Genomic DNA, 21,249 nt, shown 5'->3' on the forward strand with positions numbered 1-21,249 from the left:
TCAGAAGGAAAATGTGAGCTTTGAGTGTGCTGGCTTGGACCCTTTATTTGCCCAAAGTAGCCAGGCTGTCTGACTTCACAGCATGTTAAGTAGGTATTGCCGAGATCTGTTGTCTTGTTGCATTTCTGGGGTCTCCTCAGACCCCCATCTCCAATCCACATAGACTAGGATTTCTCAGAATTCAGCTAATATCCTCATAGGTCCCAGACCTTTCTGGCACTTCTGGGTAGTTAACTCAGATCTAAAGAAAATGTTTTTGTCCCTGGACTCCTCACCTCAAGTACTAGTCCCAGGGAGTAGCTGACCAGCTTTATCTCATCCCTCTATTGAATAACCTCGGATTCCCAGGTTACCTCCCAAAGGCCCTGGGCTCAGCTGTGTAATGGACTCTCCATCAAGGCTGTTTGGAGGCACAGGAATATCTTTGATTCAGGAAACAGCAGTTCTGGCCCTGTTTCTGCCACTGATTCTTGGGTAGTGATATGAATATTTTAATAGTTGATATTTATGGACCTTGATTTCTTCATAAGTAAAATGAGAATTTGGTATCTCTCGGCCTTCTCCCAACTCTTGACACTTCTTTGGTCAGTCAGTCATTAAGCTCTTACCCTTGGCCCAGACACTGCACTAAAGATTCTGAGGATGTGAGGGCAAAAATGAAATAATCATGGGATAATGCATTTGGAGCTAGATTAGGAGTCTCAGGACCAGCTAGGCCGGTGCCCTCATGTTTCCAGTAAGCTTCAGGTGGGTCTGCCTGCCACAAATATCTCCCCACTGCAGTCGAACTTCTTCATAAAGCACAGGTCTGACCATGTAAACCCACTTCCCCGTTCAATACACTCCAATTACTCCCTCTCCAGGATCAAATATAAAATTTTCTGGCATTCAAAGCCCTTCATAACCTCTCCTTTCCGGCCCAGCCCACCCAAACTACAGGTTTCTCACACTTCATTCTGACACCAGCCTCCTTGTCCTTCCTGGAACAAGACACTCCATCCCCATACTCCATGTATTTTCCCTTGCCTGCCTCCCTGGCTTCCTTTCAAGTACCAGCTGAAATCCCACTTTCTCCAGGAAGACTTTCCCAGTCTCTCTTAATTCTACTGCCTTCTCTCTGTTGATTATTTCGCTTTATTCTCATATAGCATTTTGGTACATAATTGTTTATTTGTCTTCCCCCAACAGAGCTGGTTAGGGACAGGAAATGTCTTTCATTTTTCTTTGTATTCCCAGCATTTGCAAGAGAGATACTGACTACCGAAGAAATAGACCCAAAGTCTATTTGTTTGTCCATTTTTGACCATTATGGAGCCAACCTTCTATCCCAGGCCCTCCTGGCACCAAATCTAATTCCCTTCCCACCGTACCCTGTTTTCCTTCCTATGGCCTCCAATGTTTGTCCTTAAAGAGCTTATTTTAGCTCTTGACATAATACCCACAAGTTAGACATGGGGAGGACTAGTTTTTCTTGAGGTAGAAATGCAACCTTATAATGGAGCCTCCATTTTCTGGACTGGAATCCCAACTCTACCACCTAATGAACTGTTCGAGCTTAAGCAAATTATGTTCTCTCTGGTCTGATTTTTTTTTTATTTTATTTTTTTATTTGTAAAATAAGTTTGGACTCAGGCGCCTTAAAAAAAATCTCCTAGCTTTTAAGACATTAAAACTTTTTAAAATAATTTTTTAGTAAAGAGTAGGTAGTAAGGAGAAGGTAGGGAAGAGCCCTTTAATTAGATAATTTAGTATGGGTAGGGATGTTTTTGAGGCTATGATGAACTAAAACCATATCTCTTCTCTTAGCAAACTCAATCTAACCCAGGTATAAGAGTGATGTGGAAATACTGGTGATACCAGGACCGTCCAGTCCAAAAAACATTTTAAAAGCACTGTGGAGGCAACTAGGTGGCGTTGTAGATAGAGTCCCAGCCGTGAAGAAGTCAGGAGGACCTGAGTTCAAATCTCATAAACATTTAATACTTCCTGGCTGTGTGACCCTGGGCAAGTCACTTAACCCCAATTGCTTCAGGGGGGAAAAAAAAGCACTGTGTAAAGACACTGCTTGGTATTGAGTAGACTGACAAAAAAACAAACCCATAATTCCCTAAAGATTGTTCCTCCCTCAAATAGCTTTACTCTGAGTCAAAACAGCTCCTTATGAGCTTAAGAGACCACTGGGCCCAAGTATCGCATTTTATTAGGGGATACACTAGAATCCAAAGAAAGGAGAAAACTTAAAAATATTCAGAATCAGAAGGGATCTCAATTTGCTCTTAACACCCTCATTTAATAGGTGAGGGCACTGAAGTCCAGACAAATATGGATTGCCCAGAGGTCTAAATAACACCCAGATCTGCTGATTCCCAACCTAGAGGTCTTACATTATTCCCCATTGTCTCTGGACCTCCTCACAGTGCTCTGGGTCCCAAATGAGGAGGTGATAGGCTGGCTACCAGAACCGAATCTATATTATTCACAAATAAAAGTCTGTGTTGTGTCCTTCGGTGCCACCCCTATTCCAACCTCTTGCTACAAGCCACTGCGTTTAAACTGGGTCCCTGTCCAGGTCTTGCCTCTCCCCATCAAGTCTTCCTTTGCAACATAACTTGGAGCAGAAGGAGGAGGAGGTCCTTTGCAAGATCTCATAGCTGTTTTCCACCGCTTCAACTAGTTGCAGATGAAGAAACAAGTGCTAGAGTCATCTTGTGGCTCTCACACCTTGGCACTCAGCTTACCTAGTCTAAGGAAGGTTTGCTTGGCTTCCTGAACCCAGCCCATCCCTCCCTGAGCCAGCACAATTAAGACTAGCTAATGAAGCTGGTGACTGAGGGGCTATGAGGCCATGAGCAACTTCTCAAAGAAGTCACAGTACCCTGGTAGCCTTGTGCAAGGCACATTGGGTGGGAGGCAACATATGGGTGGGGGTAAAAGAACAGGACTGAGACCTCTAATCCCCTCTCGGAGAGGCTCGTCTGCACCCCTTTCATATCCTGTGGACATTTATCCCTCTTCTTGGTTTTTCTGATATTACAGACTAGAAAGATCCCCGACTTGGAAACTAGGAAACCTGGTTTTAGTTGGCAAGTGTATGTTTGGCATTCAAACAGTGTGGCCAGCCTGACAGAGTAGCCCTTTGCAGGAGAGCTGGAACGCCCGGCAGTTTAGTGCAAGAAGGGACCTCGGAGTCTGGTGTCTCATCCTGCCAGGGGATCTTCAGAATGTCCCTAAAACAATATAAACAGAAGAGATTCAGTTTCCCGGTCCGGATTTCACAGGCACATGATACTAGACTTTGGGTTCGGTAGTCAGTCTAATACCTTTCCTGTCCCACAGTTGCTGTGGAGCTCCCTGAGTGAGCTCCCCCAGTGTGTTGGTCATCAATGGTAAGTCTGTTAAGCTGTCACTGTTTTTCCATTTGCTGTGATTGATGATTCCATGGCGTGGTGACTGTCCATCATTCTGGGCCGTAGGGGAGGGACTGCCATGACATGCAGGTGAATTGGACTGAAGGAAGGGAGGGCTGGGCAAGGAAAATCGAGGCAGGTGTGCTGGCTGATGGAGCCCCTGTGTTTTCTCGGTGTTAATGGCCGGGTCAGAATTAGCAGAAGCAGTTGAGAATGGATCTCTAACTTTGTAGCATCTCAGCTTTTGAGACTGCATGAAGAGCAGACTCTTGGACCAGCCCTCCCTCCACTTTAGTCTTGACTTATACCCTGTTTAGCTGAATCATATACAAATGCAAACATTTATTAAGCCGGCCTTGTGCTAAGCACTAGGAACAGATACAAAGAAAGATGGAAGCAATCTCTGCCCTCAAGAAGCTTACCATCTAGCGGGAGACATTCTGCAAACCATGATATAAAAATGACTTTTTTTTTTTTTTTTTTTTTTTTTTTTTTTTTTTTTTAGCAATCGTGATATAGTTTCAGTATCAAAATGATGTGGGTGATATAGACACCAGATGATGATAGAGTTGGGGTTTAGTTATGGGAAGAATTCGATTCTCTTTGGCAAAAGAAGAAATCAGACAAAATGAAGGGGGATACAATAGAAACCAGAAATGGCAAATGTGAAATAGAGTTGGGAGAGTATATAAAAGACAAGTTCCTCAGTGGAAATCACAATTACCCAGTGGAAAGGGAGCACCCCATGAGATTGGGGCATGTAATTAGCTGGCAGGATAAATCTTTTTTTTTTAAATTATTATAGCTTTTTAATTACAAGATATATGCAAGGGTAATTTTTCAGCATTGACAATTGCCAAACCTTTTGTTCCACTTTTTCCCCTCTTTCCTTCTACTCCCTTCCCCAGATTGTAGGTTAGACCATTACATGTTAAATATGTTAAAGTATATGTTAAATACAATATATGTATACATGTCCATACAGTTATTTGCTGCATAAAAAGAATCGGACTTTGAGATAATGTACACTTAACCTGTGAAGGAAATCAAAAATGCAGGCGGACAAAAACAGAGGGATTGGAAAGGCTATGTAGTAATTCACACTCATTTCCCAGAGTTCTTTCTCTGGGTGTAGCTGGTTCTATTCATTATTGAACAAATGGAACTGATTTGGTTCCTCTTGTTGTTGAAGAGAGTCACATCCATCAGAACTGATCATCATATAGTATTATTGTTGAAGTATATAATGATCTCCTCCTGGTCCTGGCAGGATAAATCTTGAAAGGGACTTAGCCCCCTAAAAGAATTAGCTAGAGGGAGAAGTTGGGGAAGCATAAATGGAGTTAGGAGGAAGACAGAGGACTGTGGTGGACTGACCCAGAGGAAGGCAGCAGCCACAGAATGGCCCATAGGTAGATTTTATAGGGAAAATTTAACCTCAGGGACATGACTGGGATTTCTGTGGGGACATGCCAAAATGAGATTGACCTCCCACAAGGTGGGACCATGGAGCTAAAACTAATGTCTTATCAGTTCTGAGCCTTCTCCCCTGCCTGCCTCGGGGATTAATTTTTATCAATTCCTCTGCTAACCACACCCAATGTTGAAGACCTCATCAATCCCAATTAAGTGACTTTCCCAGATAGTATTTGAGGTTAAATTTGAATTCAGGTTCTCCTGACTCCAGGACCAGTAGGGCTAACTAGCTGCCCCTACAAATTACTTATAGAAAGGATAGAGAAAGCATTTACAAAATGTCTACTATGTGCCAGGCACTGTGCTAAGGAGTGGGAATAAATACAAAGAAGCCTTCAAGGAGCTTATATTCTAATAGAGGAGACAACATGCAAACAATACTGTGTAAATGCATGCAAACAATACTGTGTAAATAGGAGGTAATCTCTGAGGAAGGAGAGAGGGGGTGTTAGAAAAAAAACAGGGAATCTTGGGGGGAGGTCAGTCAGTCTGCTTAACATCTACTCCGTGTCAGGCCCGGAGGGTCAAGAGGAGGAGGGAGAGCATTCCAGGCATGAGGGTGGGGGCAGAGTCTGCTGGATTGTAGACTGAGCCCTGAGAGAGGAGTAAGAAGATTGGAAAGGTTGAAGGGACCATGTTGGGAAGGGCTTTAAGAACTTTTTTTGTTTAATCATCTTTGTATTTCTTGCTTCACTGAACATTGAGAGGATCATTTTATAAACCTTCAAATGCTATAAAAATGGGGCTTATTATTCCTCCTTCTAAGACTGGGTTTCTCTGATTCAGCAGCTCATTGGATCTGCTGAAAGTGAATTTCTGTGAGAACCTAACTGATTCCATTTTATTTTGATTGTGACCCTTCATGAACTGCAAGACCAGCTCTTGCAGCTGCTATTTCTTTACTCTTCTAATTGGTGAAAGTCTTAATAATTAAGAAAGAAGGATTCCTAAGCAGCCATCCATGGAAAGTCCCCCTCCCTTGTCTAGCTGGGCAAGTGGTGAAAAAAGGAAGACTTTCTGCATCTCTGGGATGTTGCTCTCCTTGTTTTTTTCTTGGCGAGGCAGTTCTTTTTGGTTTGATGAAACTGGGTGCTGGTGGTGATGGGTTTGCCTGGCAGGAACTATAACCATTTTTTGTTCCTCCTTGAAGGACATTTGGTCTGTAATTTAGGGGGGGATCATCATCTTGAGCTCCAGTGGAGGGTGGAGGTTGCATGGATATTCCCAACCCACTGTAGCAACTCGCTATGGTTCCCTACCTCTCCTAGATCAAGAACATTCTTCTCTGAGATCACCTAATCCGAGCTGTCTCTCTTTTCCTGGCCTGTTGGCCTTCTCTATAGCTGGCCTGTTATCCCCCAGTGTGTGCCTAATAAAACCTTCCTGTCCTTTAAGGTCCTGACTTCCTCTCTTCCAAATTTCCCATTCCTTTAAATAATACCACTTCCTCCATGGAGCCCTCCAAGATCCTCTCTGCTTTGAGTATTCTTTTCTTCCTCCAACATTCACTCACGCATCTCCTTCTACGTCTTCTGTCTTGCCTTCTACTTCCAATTTGTTTTTTGTTTTGTTTTGGTTTTTTTGGTTCTCCCCTGACTCCTGGTTCATTTATGAGTTAGATAAGAGAACAATGGCCTATCTCCTTTTTCTGGGAGGCAATTAGGATTAGTGACTTGTCCAGGTTCACACAGCTAGTTAAGTGTCTGAGGCTGAATTTCAACTCAGATGCTCCTGACTTCAGGACTGGTACTTATGCCACTGGGCTACCAAGCTGCCCAAGTAACCTATCTTCTAATGGAATAATAATAACTTGATGGAATACCAGGGTCAAATATTGAGCATTGCAAAGGGTTTGAAAAAGGCAGAGTTTGGAGAACTAGACATTGTTAACTCCTGACTCAGTCATGGAGTCCCTATAACTTCATCAATCTTAATTTTATTTTACTGAGTGATTTCTTTCTTTTTTCTAATGAACCTTGTTTTGTTACTGTAGGAGAAGGGTAGATAGATGAATATCAGTAACCACTTGCCTTCAAGTGATATGTTCTGGAATAACTACCTGCAATTCAATGTCAGTGTAGGTCACATATTGATCACACACATGATCCATCCTAGATTAAACAGCCCAGAAAATACTTTTATCTTCCTTCCCCTGGGTTCTACTGGACTCAATCTAGTATTTACAATGTAAAATAACGACCATATAGTATTTCATAAATTTATCACTTTGATCAGCAGTAAAGATTCTTACTTCTTTCCAGACTTCAGAAGACCCAAAAGAAGAACACTCATTATAGCTAAGAATACAACACATTAAGTCAGAATTTTTAAAAATAGACTATTAAGCATCTAGTTGTTCAACATTCTGGTAGAGATAGGAAACACACCACTGTCCCTACTCCCAGTCCTTGGCAGGATACTCCTAGCATACCTAAGATATTTTTGAGGGAAGCCTAGTCCTTTAATCCAATTAAAAAAAAAAAATCTACTTTCAAAGTGAGTGGGAGAGAGTGGAGAATTAGCTTTACCAGCATCCAGGCATATGTGTGGTATGCACATAATAAATGCTTTTCATTCATTCATTCAAGGTCAGAAATTATCTTAATCTTGTCTCAAACACAACTGCTTGCTATCTACTACTTCATTCTTTTAGAGTCCATCTGGACTCCCTTCACCCCACCTCCAACCTTCTTCCCTACTTGGGCTATAACTACTTACACTGGTGTCTGCAGCATTCAAGAAACTGAGTTTTAGGAATTCTGGATCCTCAAGGGAGGAGAGAGGAATCTCCTGTCCATAATGTCACGGCTGAGTGACTAATCCCCTACACAATGCGCTCATAACTATGTGGTCTCTCTGGCATATGTCTCTTGCCTTAGCCGCCCATCATGGTGCCCTAGGCAAAGCTGCTCTGATATGGAGGCTAAAAAAAAATCCAACTTCAGACACCTCTGAGCAAGTCAGTGCTCTACCTTATCTGTTAGTGGACATAATAATGTCTAACTCTCAGGGCCATTGTAAGGATCAAATGAGATAAATATATGTGAAGCCCTTAGCACAGTGCCCAGCATATAGTAAGTGCTTAATAGATGCTTGTTTGGGGGCAGCTAGGTAGCTCAGTGGATAGAGCACCAGCCCTGAATTAAGGAGCACTTAAGTTCAAATTTAGTATAAAACACTTAATAGTTCTAGCTGTGTGACCCTGGGCAAGAAATTTAACCCCAATTGCCTCAGGGGAGGAAATAAATAAATAAATGCTTATTTACTTGAAAGTATTCTATAAATACTGGCTATTTAGGTACTTAACAAATGGTTGTTGACTTGAAATACTTTATAAACCTTAAAGTGCTCTATTAATAATAATGATAGTAATCCCTTAGCTTCTGTGAAAGACCTTTTATGATGGAACAGTTCTATAATTTCTCTAATGCCAGCAAGGTGGAAATTACAGGGGCATTATAAGACATGTCACATAAGCTACGTTCAGACAGTCGTAATTTCAAGTACTAGCAGGTCAGAGGATCCAGGAAAGCTCTCACGTTGGAAGTGCTACCTGAGCTGTGCCAAAGAGGAAAATTATGATGCCCAAAGATGGTGATAAACAGGGAAATTCATTTCAGACACGAGGATGACCTATTCAGAGGCACCAAGAAAAGGTCTTCTGTGTCTATGGAGAAGGAATAAATAAGATAGTCATGACACAGACTTTACTTAAACCAAATGGCCCAAAACCCAGGAGGGGGAAATACAAGTAGCTGTGATCTATGCAGAGCAGTGAGATCACTGCAGAAAAGAAGTTCAGACAAAATGTCAGGAGAAATTTGAGATTAATTTCATCAGAGGGATGAAAGTAGGGATCCGGGAAAGGCGAGATTCTTGAAGAAAGAATGGGAATCCAACCATCAGAGACGCTGAAGCAGGGACTAAACGGAGGGTTGAAAAGTGAATGGAGGATCAGAAACTGGATTTGGCAGGACCAGGATTCAAATCTCACTTCTGACACTTTCAGTGTAACTCTGGGCAAAGCTTCTGCTTTCTTTGTAGAAGAGAGATATAATAATAGCACCCTCAGCACAGAGCTTGCTGGGAGGGTGACTGGGCAGCACTCTGCAAACTTTCAGAGTTATTGTTATCTGGGGTGTGGTACCGTGCGTCAGAGATGGAACAGGAAATAGTAGAAGGGGAGCTGGAAAAGAGAACAGAGCAGGAGCCTGATTAGAATGTCAAGTAATAATGAAAAACCAAAAGGAGAAAATGACAGGGAGATTGTATAGTCAACAAGTAAGTCTGATGAAGCACCTACTATGTGCCAGGCACTGAGCCAAATATTTAGGATAGGAAGAAGCAAAAATCAGTCTCATTCAGGAAGTTCACAATCTAATGGAAAAGCCAATACATAAAGAGCTACGTACAAACAAATTAAATTCAGAATAAAGTGGAAAGAATCTTCAAGGGAAGACACTAACATTGAGAGGGACTGGGAAAAGCTTCTCATAGATAGAAGATGGGATTTTAGCTGGAACCAGAAGGGTGTTATGGAAGCCCAGAGATACTGGTGAGGAGGAAAAGAATTCCCAGCATGGCGGAGAGCCAATGAAAATGTTGCAGGGCTTTGAATGCCAAGATCAGACTTTATTTCCCGAGTAGTAGAGAGCCCTATAAGGTCTTTATATAGAAGGATGTGATTAAAACAGTTTAAGTAGGAAAAATGGCTGTGAGGTTCTTTAGGTACCCAAATTCATCTTTGACTAGATTATCAGCTAAAATAATTTGATAAAACTTTTCCTGAATTGAGATTTGAATTATTGTCAGAAAGATTGTATGAAAAATCACCCAGAAGTTTAAGAGTCAAGGGTTCAAGTCCATTGTTTTTCCTGCAGCATTAGGCCTGGAGGTCAGGAAGATTTAGAGGAGAAGGGAGCCAGGAGTCAGTTGTAGAGGATGAGGTCCCTTTTGGTTCAGAGCTGGGCTTTGGGAAGAACACATGGCAGCTTGGCCAAGAGGAATGAAGAAGGGAAGACTGGAGATGAGAAGACCCACATCAGATAGAATTTAGAGCTTTATTGCAAACTTTCTAATTTTTGAGAGGGAAAGACTAAGTAAGGCCCAGAAAGAAGAAAGGGATTGGCTCTGGGGTCAGCAATGGAAAGAATATTGAATTGTTATTGTTGTTCAGTCATTTTTTGGTTATATCTGACTCTTTGTGACCCCACTTGGGGGTTTCTTGGCAAAGATACTGAAAAGATTTGCCATTTCCTTCTTCAGCCCCTTTTATAGATAAGGAAACTTGAGCCAAACAGGGTGAAGTGACTTGTCCAGGATCATCACAGCTAGTAAGTATCTAAGGTTGAGTTTGAACTCGGATCCTCCTGATTCCAGGCCTGTCACTCTATATCAGTTCTTAGGTCATAGCTACTTCCTACCTGGTTGACAATGGGCCAGTCATTAAATTTCTGCCTCAGTTTCCTCATCTGTAAAATGGGGGAGAAGTTGTATCTAATGACCTTTCATCTTTAAATCTATAAACTTAGTATTCAGTTCTATATCTATGATACAGCAGGATACCTTGGGAGAGCCTGGGAGATGGGGGCGGGGGCTGCAAAAGTAGGATCTCTTACAGAGTTGGACTTGGGAGATTTGGGAGTCAGAGGGGTCTGTGAGCATTCAAGTAGTGGACAAGAGAAAGCCAAGAGTTCTTGAAGGGACCGCAATCAAAGCCAGGGCCAACATGGGGCAGGATTGGGCAATAGCTGACTTTGCATCTCTCGGGCTCCCGGCTCCAAGCAAGTTGGGGGGAGGGAGTCCCCAAGAAGGACCAGCCAAGATCCAAATGGAAGTAACCTTGAAGGCCTTCAGACATTTACTGTGTAGATGACCCTGAACAAGTCACATAACCCGCTTTGCCTGGTTTCCTCAGCTGGAGAAGGAAATGGCAAACCACTTCCAGTATCTCTGCCAAGAAAACCCCAAATGGGGTCACAGAGTTGGACATGACTGAAAAATGATTGAACAACAAAAACCTAGAAGGCGGGGTATCAGTTCTATCTGACTGTTAAATTTTCAGCTTGAGCATTTACACCTTGGAAATAAAGCTACAAATCAAAGTTTGATTTATTGTTCTGTTCATTAAGAAAATGATGGGGAAAATGTCAAAAATAAAGAATAAATTTAAAAGTGTATCCTGTGTGCCTTTTTTTTTTTTTTTTTGACAGTCAGCTGTTAAACATTTACTAGCATACTTCTGTCTGGAGTCAAAGGGCATTCTTGGCTCTCTTGGGATATGAGATGTGTGGGGGAGGAGGGATTGTGGAAGTAACTGCCCCCAAAACCTCAAATGGGATTGGGGGACTTAGCCAGAAATCTCAGAAAACTGAGATTCAGAGGGACTGTGATTTGCCCATGGTCACACGCCTAGTAAGACTTTGAGATAGGATTCGAGCCAAGGTTTTGTCCAAGAATAACTTACCCAACAAAATTCAGTAAATTCTAAATGGAGGAAGGACATTTGATGAACTGAAAACCATTTTGTAACATTTGTAACAACAACAAAAAAAACTCAAGGAAAATTAAATATAAATCTAATAAAAATTCAGAAGAAATATGAGGAAAACATTAAAGACTAATTATAAGGCACCCATTAATAAGAACAAAGTCCTTCTGGACTTTAACTTCAAAACTCTATCTTATATAATTCCAAACTTTGTGAAAATTCAGGTGTGACCTTATAAGGTCAGAGTAGTCTGTAGATTTCTAGTTTGAAAGCAAGAAGTCCATTGGGGAGGAGGAATTCTGAGTTTGGATAGAAGAATGGTTGTTTCCTTCTTCATTCCATGTAAAATCTACTCCTTTCCTGGAGGGGCATTTGCTAGGCAGGGAAAGTGAAGGGAGTCCAGTTTCTTTCTTTTTTTCTTCCTTCTTTCCTTTCTTTTTTTTTTTTTAGCACTTAAGTAATATTTTATTTTTTCCCAATTTCCTGTAAAAATAGTCTCCTTCCCTTCCTTCCCCCTTTCCAACAGGACAAGCAACCCAAGATAGTCTGTACATGTACAGTCATGTTAAACATATTTCCATATTAGTCATGTTGTGAAAGAGTAGAACGAAAAGGAAAAACCAAAGAAACAATGAATCAAAAAAATGAAAATCATCTGCTTTCTAGAAGACCTTACGTGAATTGAGCATAACCGAGAAAACATTGTACACAATAACAAGATTATGTGATGATGAACTGTGATGGACTTGATTCTTCTCAGTCATACAGTGATTCAAGGCAATGTAATTAACTTGGGATGGAAAATGCCATCCACATCCAGGGAGAGAATTATCAAAGCATAGTATTTTCACCATAGTATTTTTTTTTCTTTCTAAATTTTTTTTGATCTGATTTTTCTTGTACAACATGACAAATGTGGAAATATCTTTTAAAAAAAAAAGTTTTATTTTTTTCTTTTTCTATTCTTATGTGTTTCCTAAGGCAATTGGGGTTAAGTGACTTGCCCAGGGTCACACAGCTAGGAAATGTTAAGTATCTGAGACCAGATTTAAACTCAAATTCATCCTGACTTCAAGACTAGTGCTCTACCCACTGCACCACTTAGCTGCCCCCTTTTCTTTTTTTTCAAAATATATGCATGGATAATTTTCAACATTCACCCTTGCAAAACTTTGTGTTCCAAATTTTTTCCCTCCCTTCTCCCACCCCTTCCCTTAGATACCAAGTAATCCAATATATGTTGAACATGTGCAATTCATCTATATATAGGAAATATCTTTTTTAAAAATTACACGTTTAATCTAAAAAAAGAAGAAAAGTCTTATTTTGCTCTGCATTCAGACTCCATAGTTCTTTAGATGTGAATGGCATTTTCCATCATGAATCTTTGTCCAGTTAGTTTTGCTGAGCAACCAGATACCGGGGTGGAGGGTCTCATCTTCTTCTTGACCTTCTTTTCCTCCCACTTTGCCCATGGAGCAGATTTGGTAGGTCCCAAGCATCTCTGGCACGCATATAACCTTCAATCCCACTTGCTCTAAGGAGAGTTGGAGAGAGAAGAGAATCTTTATCGGGTCCCCCCAATCTCCCCTAAAGGGCAGCCCAAGGAAGGGGGTATCAGATATGCATTCCCCTATTCTTATTCTCCTGTCCCCTTCCTAACTTTCCAGTCTCTACATTTTACTCCCCAAACCCTGCATTCCAGCCTGTTCATCCACAGGAGGCTCTATTACTTATCTTTGTATCTTTTCCCCTGGCTGATTTCCACACCTGGAATGTAGAGCCTCGGCACCTCTGCCTCTGAGAACCCCTGGGTCCCACCAGGAATCATTTGGGGTGCTGCCTTCCTCCATGATACCTTCTCTGGGGTTTCCCTCTCCCTTCTCTAACCTTGCATTTATTTTGTTTATGTAACACTAATAAATAGGTTCTGGGTCTGATGGGATTTAAAGAACAAGGGAATTGTTCCTTCTTAACATGAATGGCTGAGATTAGGCCCCCAGATAAAGAGAGAAAACTTCTGAACAATGGGGTGGGGGAATTGGGCTCTCAGTTTCATGCTAGGAAAGGTCACATTCCCCTGAATAGCTCCGGATCTGTCCCTTAGCCTCAAGCTGTGAACAAAGGGACTAAGGCTTTACAAAGGACCGGATCAACCTGAAATGAGATTAGATCAATCCTATGCAATCTTTCACAAGAAAAGAATACACTTAAAAGCTATAGGGGAAGGAGATTGGGAGCACCAGTTTCTATATATCTGTTATCCCCCTCCCCGTCTTCCAACCACCTGAGTTTTCATGATAAAACAAAAGTCCACAGTTTTATGTCTTTCCCCTGTAGCTTTCTCTTCTCTGTTTTTCTAGAAGGTCTGAATTTGAGGAGAAAAACTGTCAGTGTCACCATTGCATATTTGCTGCTCCAAATCCTTCTACCTTCCTCCTATCCAAGTGTTCTTCCCCTCACCATCTTTTTTTTTTCTCCAGATATAAAAACAAAAACCTCCCAGTAAAAAACTCTTTCCTTCTCTTCTAAACTGGAATTAGTTTTCTCTTAACCCAAGCTAGAGAGCCATGTGCTTTCACCCAATGGGCCTTGCCTCCCGGCTGCTCCTCCAACAAGATCCTCCATCTCCCTACTCTGACTATTTCTTCTGTCATCCCTCATAGGTGAAATGTGCTCCCTCTTCATCTCTACCTCCTGTCTTCTCTGGCTTCTTTGGCTGGTGGTTGGTGGTAGTGGTGGTGGTTGTCAAGTCTTAGCTCCAATCCTTTCCTTCCCAATACCTCTTCATTTCAATGCCTTTCCTCTATTTATTATTTCCAATTTATCCTGTATATTTAGCTTGTTTGTATGTATTTGTTTGCTTGTTGTCTTGTAATCTTGAGGGTAAGTTTTTTGCCTTCTCTGTATCCCCAGAGTTTATTTCTTTTATTATTATTATTATTATTATTTTTGCTGAGGCAATTGGGATTAAATGATTTGCCCAGACAGCCAGGAAGTATGAAATGTCTGAAATTACATTTGAATTCAGGTCCTCTTGAATTCAGGGCTGGTTCTCTATTGCACTGCACCAACTATCTGCCCTTTGTATCCCCAGATTTTAGCACATTACAGGTCCCTGATAACTCTTTATTGGCTGACTGACAACTCTCAGAGTGTTTAGTGACTTAGGCTTCCTCTTATAGAAACCAGTTCAAGCCTTGCTAAAAGGGTTGTTACCTATATAGTCTGTACAAGTTGTCTCCTCTAGGAAAATGTGTTCCTTGAAGACAGAAGCCATATCCCTGCAGTAGAGCAGGTGGCGTTGCTGGAGGTCTGCATCAGAGGGGTAGCAGTGTCAGAGAAGAGAAGGAAGCATATTGGAGAGATTTGCAGAGTTGAAATGAACAGATCTTAGCATCCCCTGGATATGTAGAGTGAGAGAGAGTGAAGAATCCAGAATGACTCATAAATTGGAAGCCTGAAAGACTAAGAGCATTGTGTTGCCTTCCACAATAAAGGTGAGGTAGGAGGAAAGGGAGGGTTTAAGATGATTTCTGTTTTGGACATACTGAGTTTCAGATGTCTACTGGACATCCTGTTCAAAATGTTTGAAAGAGAATTGGAGATAATAGGATTAGAGGTCAGCATAGAGCCTGGACAGGAAAAGGTGAGATGAAAGAATCATTAATGTGGAAATGGTAATTAAATCCATGGGAGCTCATGAGATCACTGGTCAGTTTTGCCAATTTGATAGGTATCAGATAGAACCTCAGAGTTTATTTAATTTGCATTTCTCTAATTGTTAGTAATTTTTCATATGGCTATGGATAGCTGCCATATAATTATAATGACCAAGTCTGTATTTTTCTCCCCTGAGGCAATTAGGGTTAGGTGACTTACCAGGGTCACACAGCTAGGAAGTATTAAGTGTCTGAGAACAGATTTGAACTCAGGTTCTCCTGACTTCAGGACTGGTGCTCTATCCACTGCATTACCTAACTATCCCTGCAAGTCTGCATTTTTAAGAATGCATTTCCTTTTCTTTATTGCCAAAGTGGAAAACTTTGGATGTGAAACATAGCATCTGCTGTCAGACCAAATCTTTGTGTTAACTAGTCCTACTGAATTCCTTTTTTTTTCTTTCTTTTTAAATCTTTGCTGCAAGGGATGACTTCCTGAATAAGGGAAGGGGAGAGATATACTCAGAAATAAACGTTATATAAAAACAAAAGAAATGAATAAAAATCAGATTTGAATTTTTTTAAAGAAAAAAGTGCATTAGAGAAACGGGCAAAGGGTTAGGTGAGCCTTTAGAAGGAAAGCGAAGGGAAGAGAGTAAGTTACATGGAATAGCTGACATGAGTTTTCTTCTGTATAAAACAGAACAGAATCCTACATATGACAGATGGGAAGAAATGAAAGTGGAGAGAAATTGTTTAGGAAGCTAGTGCCATAATGAAGGGGAGAACATGAGGCTTGGTAGAGAGGTCTTGGGATGAACAAGAAGGGATGTAAGGGAGATTTTGTTTGGTGCATCTACTGAATTTTGTGACTAATTGCACGTAGGAGATGAGGGAAGAGAGAAAATTCCAACAAAGTGGCAGGGTTTAAGCCTGGTGAGGGGGAGGTGGGCGGGAAGAGAAGGAAGGCCATGATGCCCTTGACAGAGACTGGGCTATCAGGAGCGAGTTTGAGGAAGGAAAATTAAGTTCAGTTGGGACTTTTTTTTTTCCTCCCCCCAATTTGTTCCAGATTTAACATTCTTCCCAGTGATTTGTTTTTATTTAGAAGCCTCTGGTAAACAACCATGGGGGAGGAGAAGGACAAAGAAAAGCCTCATTTACCCAGCACTAATTACTTACATCCAGAACTGTGCCAAGGAACTCAGTCTCAACAAGACCTTTGTATGAAAAGAGGCTTTCCAGGGGCCTGGCTCTTCCACTGAATAACCAGGTGACTTTAGACAAGTCCCTCATACCTCTCGGCCTCTTATGTAGAAAAAGAATTGGCCTAGATACATCCTGTAGTCTCCTACTACTGACATTCTATGTTCTAAGGGCCCTCCCAGCTCTGGGTTCTAAGGGCCCTCCCAGCCCTGACCTCCTGAGTTCTAAGGGCCCCCTCCCTGCTCTGACCTCCTGGGTTCTAAGGGCCCCCTCCCTGCTGTGACCTCCTGGGTTCTAAGGGCCCTCCCAGCCCTGACCTCCTGGGTTCTAAGGGCCCCCTCCCTGCTCTGACCTCCTGGGTTCTAAGGGCCCTCCCAGCTCCAGAACTTTCCTGGCTCTGATATTCTCTGTTTTAGGGTCTAGGATACTTTGCCATCTGTCCTTCCTCTCCCTGTCCTCCTTTACCTTCTCTTCCTCTTCCCCTTTACCATCCTCCCTCATCCTCTCGGGGATACCCTTGGCCTCCTTGGCAGAGCAGGCCCTGGCAGCAGCAGGACTGGTTAATTCTGGCTTCATCTGCCCCAGCAGCTTTTAAGGGCTGGGTGCAGCCTCAAGACATGTGCTGGGATTGCAGAGTGCCTTTCTTGGCTCTCACTGAGACAAGTTTTATTGGAAACATAGGAGCTGCCCTTTAGACACTACTCATGTCTAATCTTGGAAACATTTCTGCTGACCCGGCCATTCTTGCTCTGCCCCCCCACCCACCCCCTCAACGAAGCCTGAACTAGGAACCAGGTAATCAGGGTTCCTGTCATAGCTTTGTTCAATCTTTTGGGATCTCAAGTAAATTACTAAAACTCTCCTCTCCATCAAAAGCTTGAAGGGTTGGGCTGAAGTTTGGAGGCAGCAGACATTTAGTGTTCCTAGGTCCCTCCCAGCTCTGAGGGCCCTGAAGGCCCTCCCAGTTTGTATATACATTGTTCTTTTTTTAAAGTGGATTTTTATTTTTGTTTTTTTTTTTGTTTGTTTGTTTTTACTTCATTTACATTTTCTCCAAGTCCCTCCCAGGGAACCATTCCTTACATCCAAGAAAAAAAGAAAAAAATTCAGAAAAACCAATCAGATTTTTTTTTTTAAACCCAGACACTAACATTATATTCACACTGACCCCTCCATATCTGCAGCAGAATAGGGAAAGGTGTTCTCTCATCTCTTCTTTGGGAACAAGTTATAATTTTGTAACATTCAGTTTCAATTATTATACTCGATGTTCTTAACCTCCTTTCCCCTGCCGACCTTCTGTTTTCTAAGCTCCCTCCCAACTGCACAAGTTATCTGTTCTAAAGTCCTTCTCAGCTTGAACATTTGTGTCCTAAATTCCTTCTAGCTTTGCCATTTTATGTTCTAAAGCAATTGCCTCCAGCTCATAGCTGCTTATAAAGTCTTCAGTGCAAGCATTGACATTGGAGAAATCAGAAAACACTAAAAATCAGAATTGATTTCTTTAAAAAATGGTGGGGAAAATGTTGATCATGCAGTTTAAATTTTAAAAACATGAAGTACAAATTTTTTTTTTCAGAGAGCTAATTAGAAACATTTATCTGTATGTCCCAGGTTGTAGAATACTTCCTGGCTCTTTCATTTAATGCTCAATCAGTCAACAAGCATTTATTAAGTACCTGCTGTATACCAGACACCATGCTAGGTGCCTGAGGACACAAGTACAAAAAAATGAAACATTCTCTCTCCACAAAAGGATTACATTTAATTGGGGGAGATGTCATTCTATGGTTCTAAGATTCCTCCCAGCTCTGATTTTCTGTCATTCTGTGTTTAAAAAAGAGCCTTCTCTAACCTCTCTTAATTCCTTTCCTCTGTTAATATTTCTTATTTATTCTATATATAGCCTCCTTTGTATATATTTGTTTGCATAGTTAGTAAACTTTTTGAAGGCTGTCTTTTGCTTCTTTTTGTATCTTCAGCATTTAGCACATAGTAAGTGCTTAATAAATATTGATTGATCATGTTTTTAAAAATATAAGGACCTTTAAGACCATTTGGTCCAACTTTTTTATTTTAGAGATGAAGAAAATGAGACCTGGATAGTTTAAGGGATCTGTACCAAAAACACCTTGTGGTGTGGAGGAACAGTTGTGAGCCAGCTTGGCCTCTTACCTCAACTCTCTGGGGGACGCAACTCAGTAAAGTGGAAGATGGATGGGGTTTGGATTAAGAGGACCTGGGTTCAAGGGCCAGCTGTGTTACTTGGTACCAATTTGATGACTTCTAAAAGATGAAAATCTATAAGTCTCTGATCCTAATTTGGCAAAGAGAGTTTTATAGGTGAAGTGTTTGAATCCTTGGAACAGAGCCCAGGGACTAAAAGGTTAGATGCTCAATATAGCAGAGAGGGATGGGAAAGGAGGGAGGGGTACAGAAGGAAAGAAGGATGGAGCAAATATTTTATTGGCTCACTCCAGCTTCCCACTAAACCTGCTCTCCTTTTGGCTTTTAACTTCAAAGCCCAGGGCAAATGCCTCTTTCTCTGGGATAAATCCCCTGATTACTATAGCTTTATTTTCCACTCTCCATAAATTTTCACCTATTCCCCATAACCTTGCCTCTAGTAGGTCCTCTTTCCTTCCTTTAAGCTCTCTTTGGGATATAAGCCCAGGAGAGACACTGATGGGTCAAAGGGTATGCACAGTTTGACAACATTTTGATCATCATTCCAAATTATTCTCCAGAATGGTTGGATCTGTTCACAATTCCACCAACAATGTATCAATATCCCATGTGTGATAATTTTAAAAGTATTTTTAAAATATGGGATAGCTGTCTGGGAGGGGAAAGGGAAATATGAATGGAAAGTTTAGATACTGTGAAACCAAAATATATCCATAAAATTTATTTTAAAAAATAGTTACTGTGACCCTAGGCAAGTCAGTTGTGACCCTGGATACTTAACTTCAATTGCCTCAGCAAAAAAAAAGTTACTATACCCAAAGGATTATAGAACTATACTTACCTTTTGACCCAAATATCAATACTAAGTCTGGATCAAAAGAGATCAAAGAAAGATGAAAAGCACCTATATACACAAAAATATCTTATTGTAGCTCTTTTTTTTCCCCTTTGGTGACAAAAAATTGGAACTGAGGAGATACCCATCAACTGGAGAATGACTGGATAAATTATGATATATGATGGTGTTGGAATACTATTGTGTTATAAGAAATTACGAGGGGGATGGTTTAGAAAAACCTGGGAAGACCTATATGAATTGATACAAAGTTAAGTGAGTAAAACCAGGAGAACATTATACATAGTAACAGCAATAGTGTAATGATGATCAACTGTGGAAGACTTGGTTACTCCGATCAGTACAATGATTGAAGACAATTCCAAAGGATTCAAGATGAAAAAAATGCTATTCACCTCCAGAGAGAGAACTGTTAAACCCTGAATTCGAGTTGAAGGATAATTTTTTCACTTTCTTTATTTCTCTTGCTTTTTTTACAACATGACTAACATGAAAATATGTTTTATATGATTACATATGCATAATTGATATTTGTCTTCTGAATGGATGGGGAAAGGGCTGGAGAGAGAAAGAGAACTTAGAACTCAAATAATAAAAAAAAAGAAGAATGTTAAACCACCTCGCATCTATCAAATTAGCTAAGATGACAGGAAAATATAATTATAAATGTTGGAGAGGGGGGTGTTGAAAAACCGCCATTGTTGATGGAGTTGAACTGGTCCAACCATTCTGGAGAGCAATTTGGAACTATGCCCAAAGGGCAATAAAACTCTGTGAGGAGAGGAAGGGGCCAACAGGGGGTTCCACACTCTCTGTGATTCCATCGTCCCAGGCAGCTGCATTCATTATGGCTTCTGGTTGCAAAATCAGTCCATCTATCCTCAACAGTGACTTGGGGGCCAGATGCACCCAGATGCTGGATTCTGGGGCCGACTCTCTGCACCTGGATGTAAGGGACTGGCATTTTGTTTCCAATGTCACCTTTGGTCACCCTGTGGTAGAAAACCTTCCAAAGCAGTTAGGTCAAGACCCTTTCTTTGACATGCACATGATGGTTTCTGGACCAGAAAAGGGGGGAATCCAATGGCTGTTGCTGGAGTAAATCAGTACACCTTTCACCTAGAAACTACAGAGAACCCCAGAGAACTGATTAAAGACATTGGAGAAAATGGCATGAAGGTTGGTTTTGCTATTAAACCTTGCACTTCCCCTGGCACCATGGGCCAATCTGATCAAGAACCTGTGAAGATATGCTGCCAAAGGTTCACTGGTCCTGGTTCCCTCTCTGGATATTGAAGCAGATGGTGGAGTAGGTCCTTAAATGTGCAGAAGCAGGGGCTAATATAATTGTTTCTGACAGTGCCATCATGAGGAAGGAAGACACCATGTCTGTCATTAATCTCTTGAGAAATAAATGTGTGTTCAGAAACGCTCTCTAGATAGATGAGATTTCCAGACAGCTTTACTCCTCATGCCCAGTCCACCTCCTTCTAGCTTCATTTTCACCTGGTACACAAGAACCCAAGCTCCAGACTCAGACCATGGCTGCTGCTGGGGAGGTGATACCAGTGTTCATCTTGAGCAGTTTGTCTTCATTTCGTTGACTTCAACATGAACACAGTTATGCTGAGAATGGAAATAGCTGCCTATGTGATGACTACTAGGTTTTTTAAAAGAGTTAGGAATTAAATTTTCATGTGGCCAACAAAACCCCCAAACACATTGTTTTTACTGGAAGACTTAGTTTTTAATCAAAGGAACATATTATGATACCTTGTCCTGAAGTTAAAAAGCCAAATTGCATCTCAAAAGCAGAAAAACAAACAAAAAAAAAAAACAACCCAGCAGCTGCTAAGTAGAAAAAGGATTCAAATGGGTTATACTGCTACTCTTAAGAGAACTGCATTATTATTATTTTTTTTTTCATTTTATTTTATTTTATTTTTATTTAATAGCCTTTAATTT

At 41.2% G+C, this 21,249-nt stretch overlaps 1 pseudogene; it reads left to right on the plus strand.

The window, feature by feature from the left end:
* Window positions 1–20,131: 20,131 nt before the first annotated feature.
* On the plus strand, window positions 20,132–20,731 carry LOC100935024 (annotated as a pseudogene).
* The last annotated feature ends 518 nt before the right edge of the window (window positions 20,732–21,249 follow it).

The sequence above is a fragment of the Sarcophilus harrisii genome, chromosome 1 (assembly GCF_902635505.1).
Source record: "Sarcophilus harrisii chromosome 1, mSarHar1.11, whole genome shotgun sequence".
Classification (NCBI taxonomy): domain Eukaryota; kingdom Metazoa; phylum Chordata; class Mammalia; order Dasyuromorphia; family Dasyuridae; genus Sarcophilus; species Sarcophilus harrisii.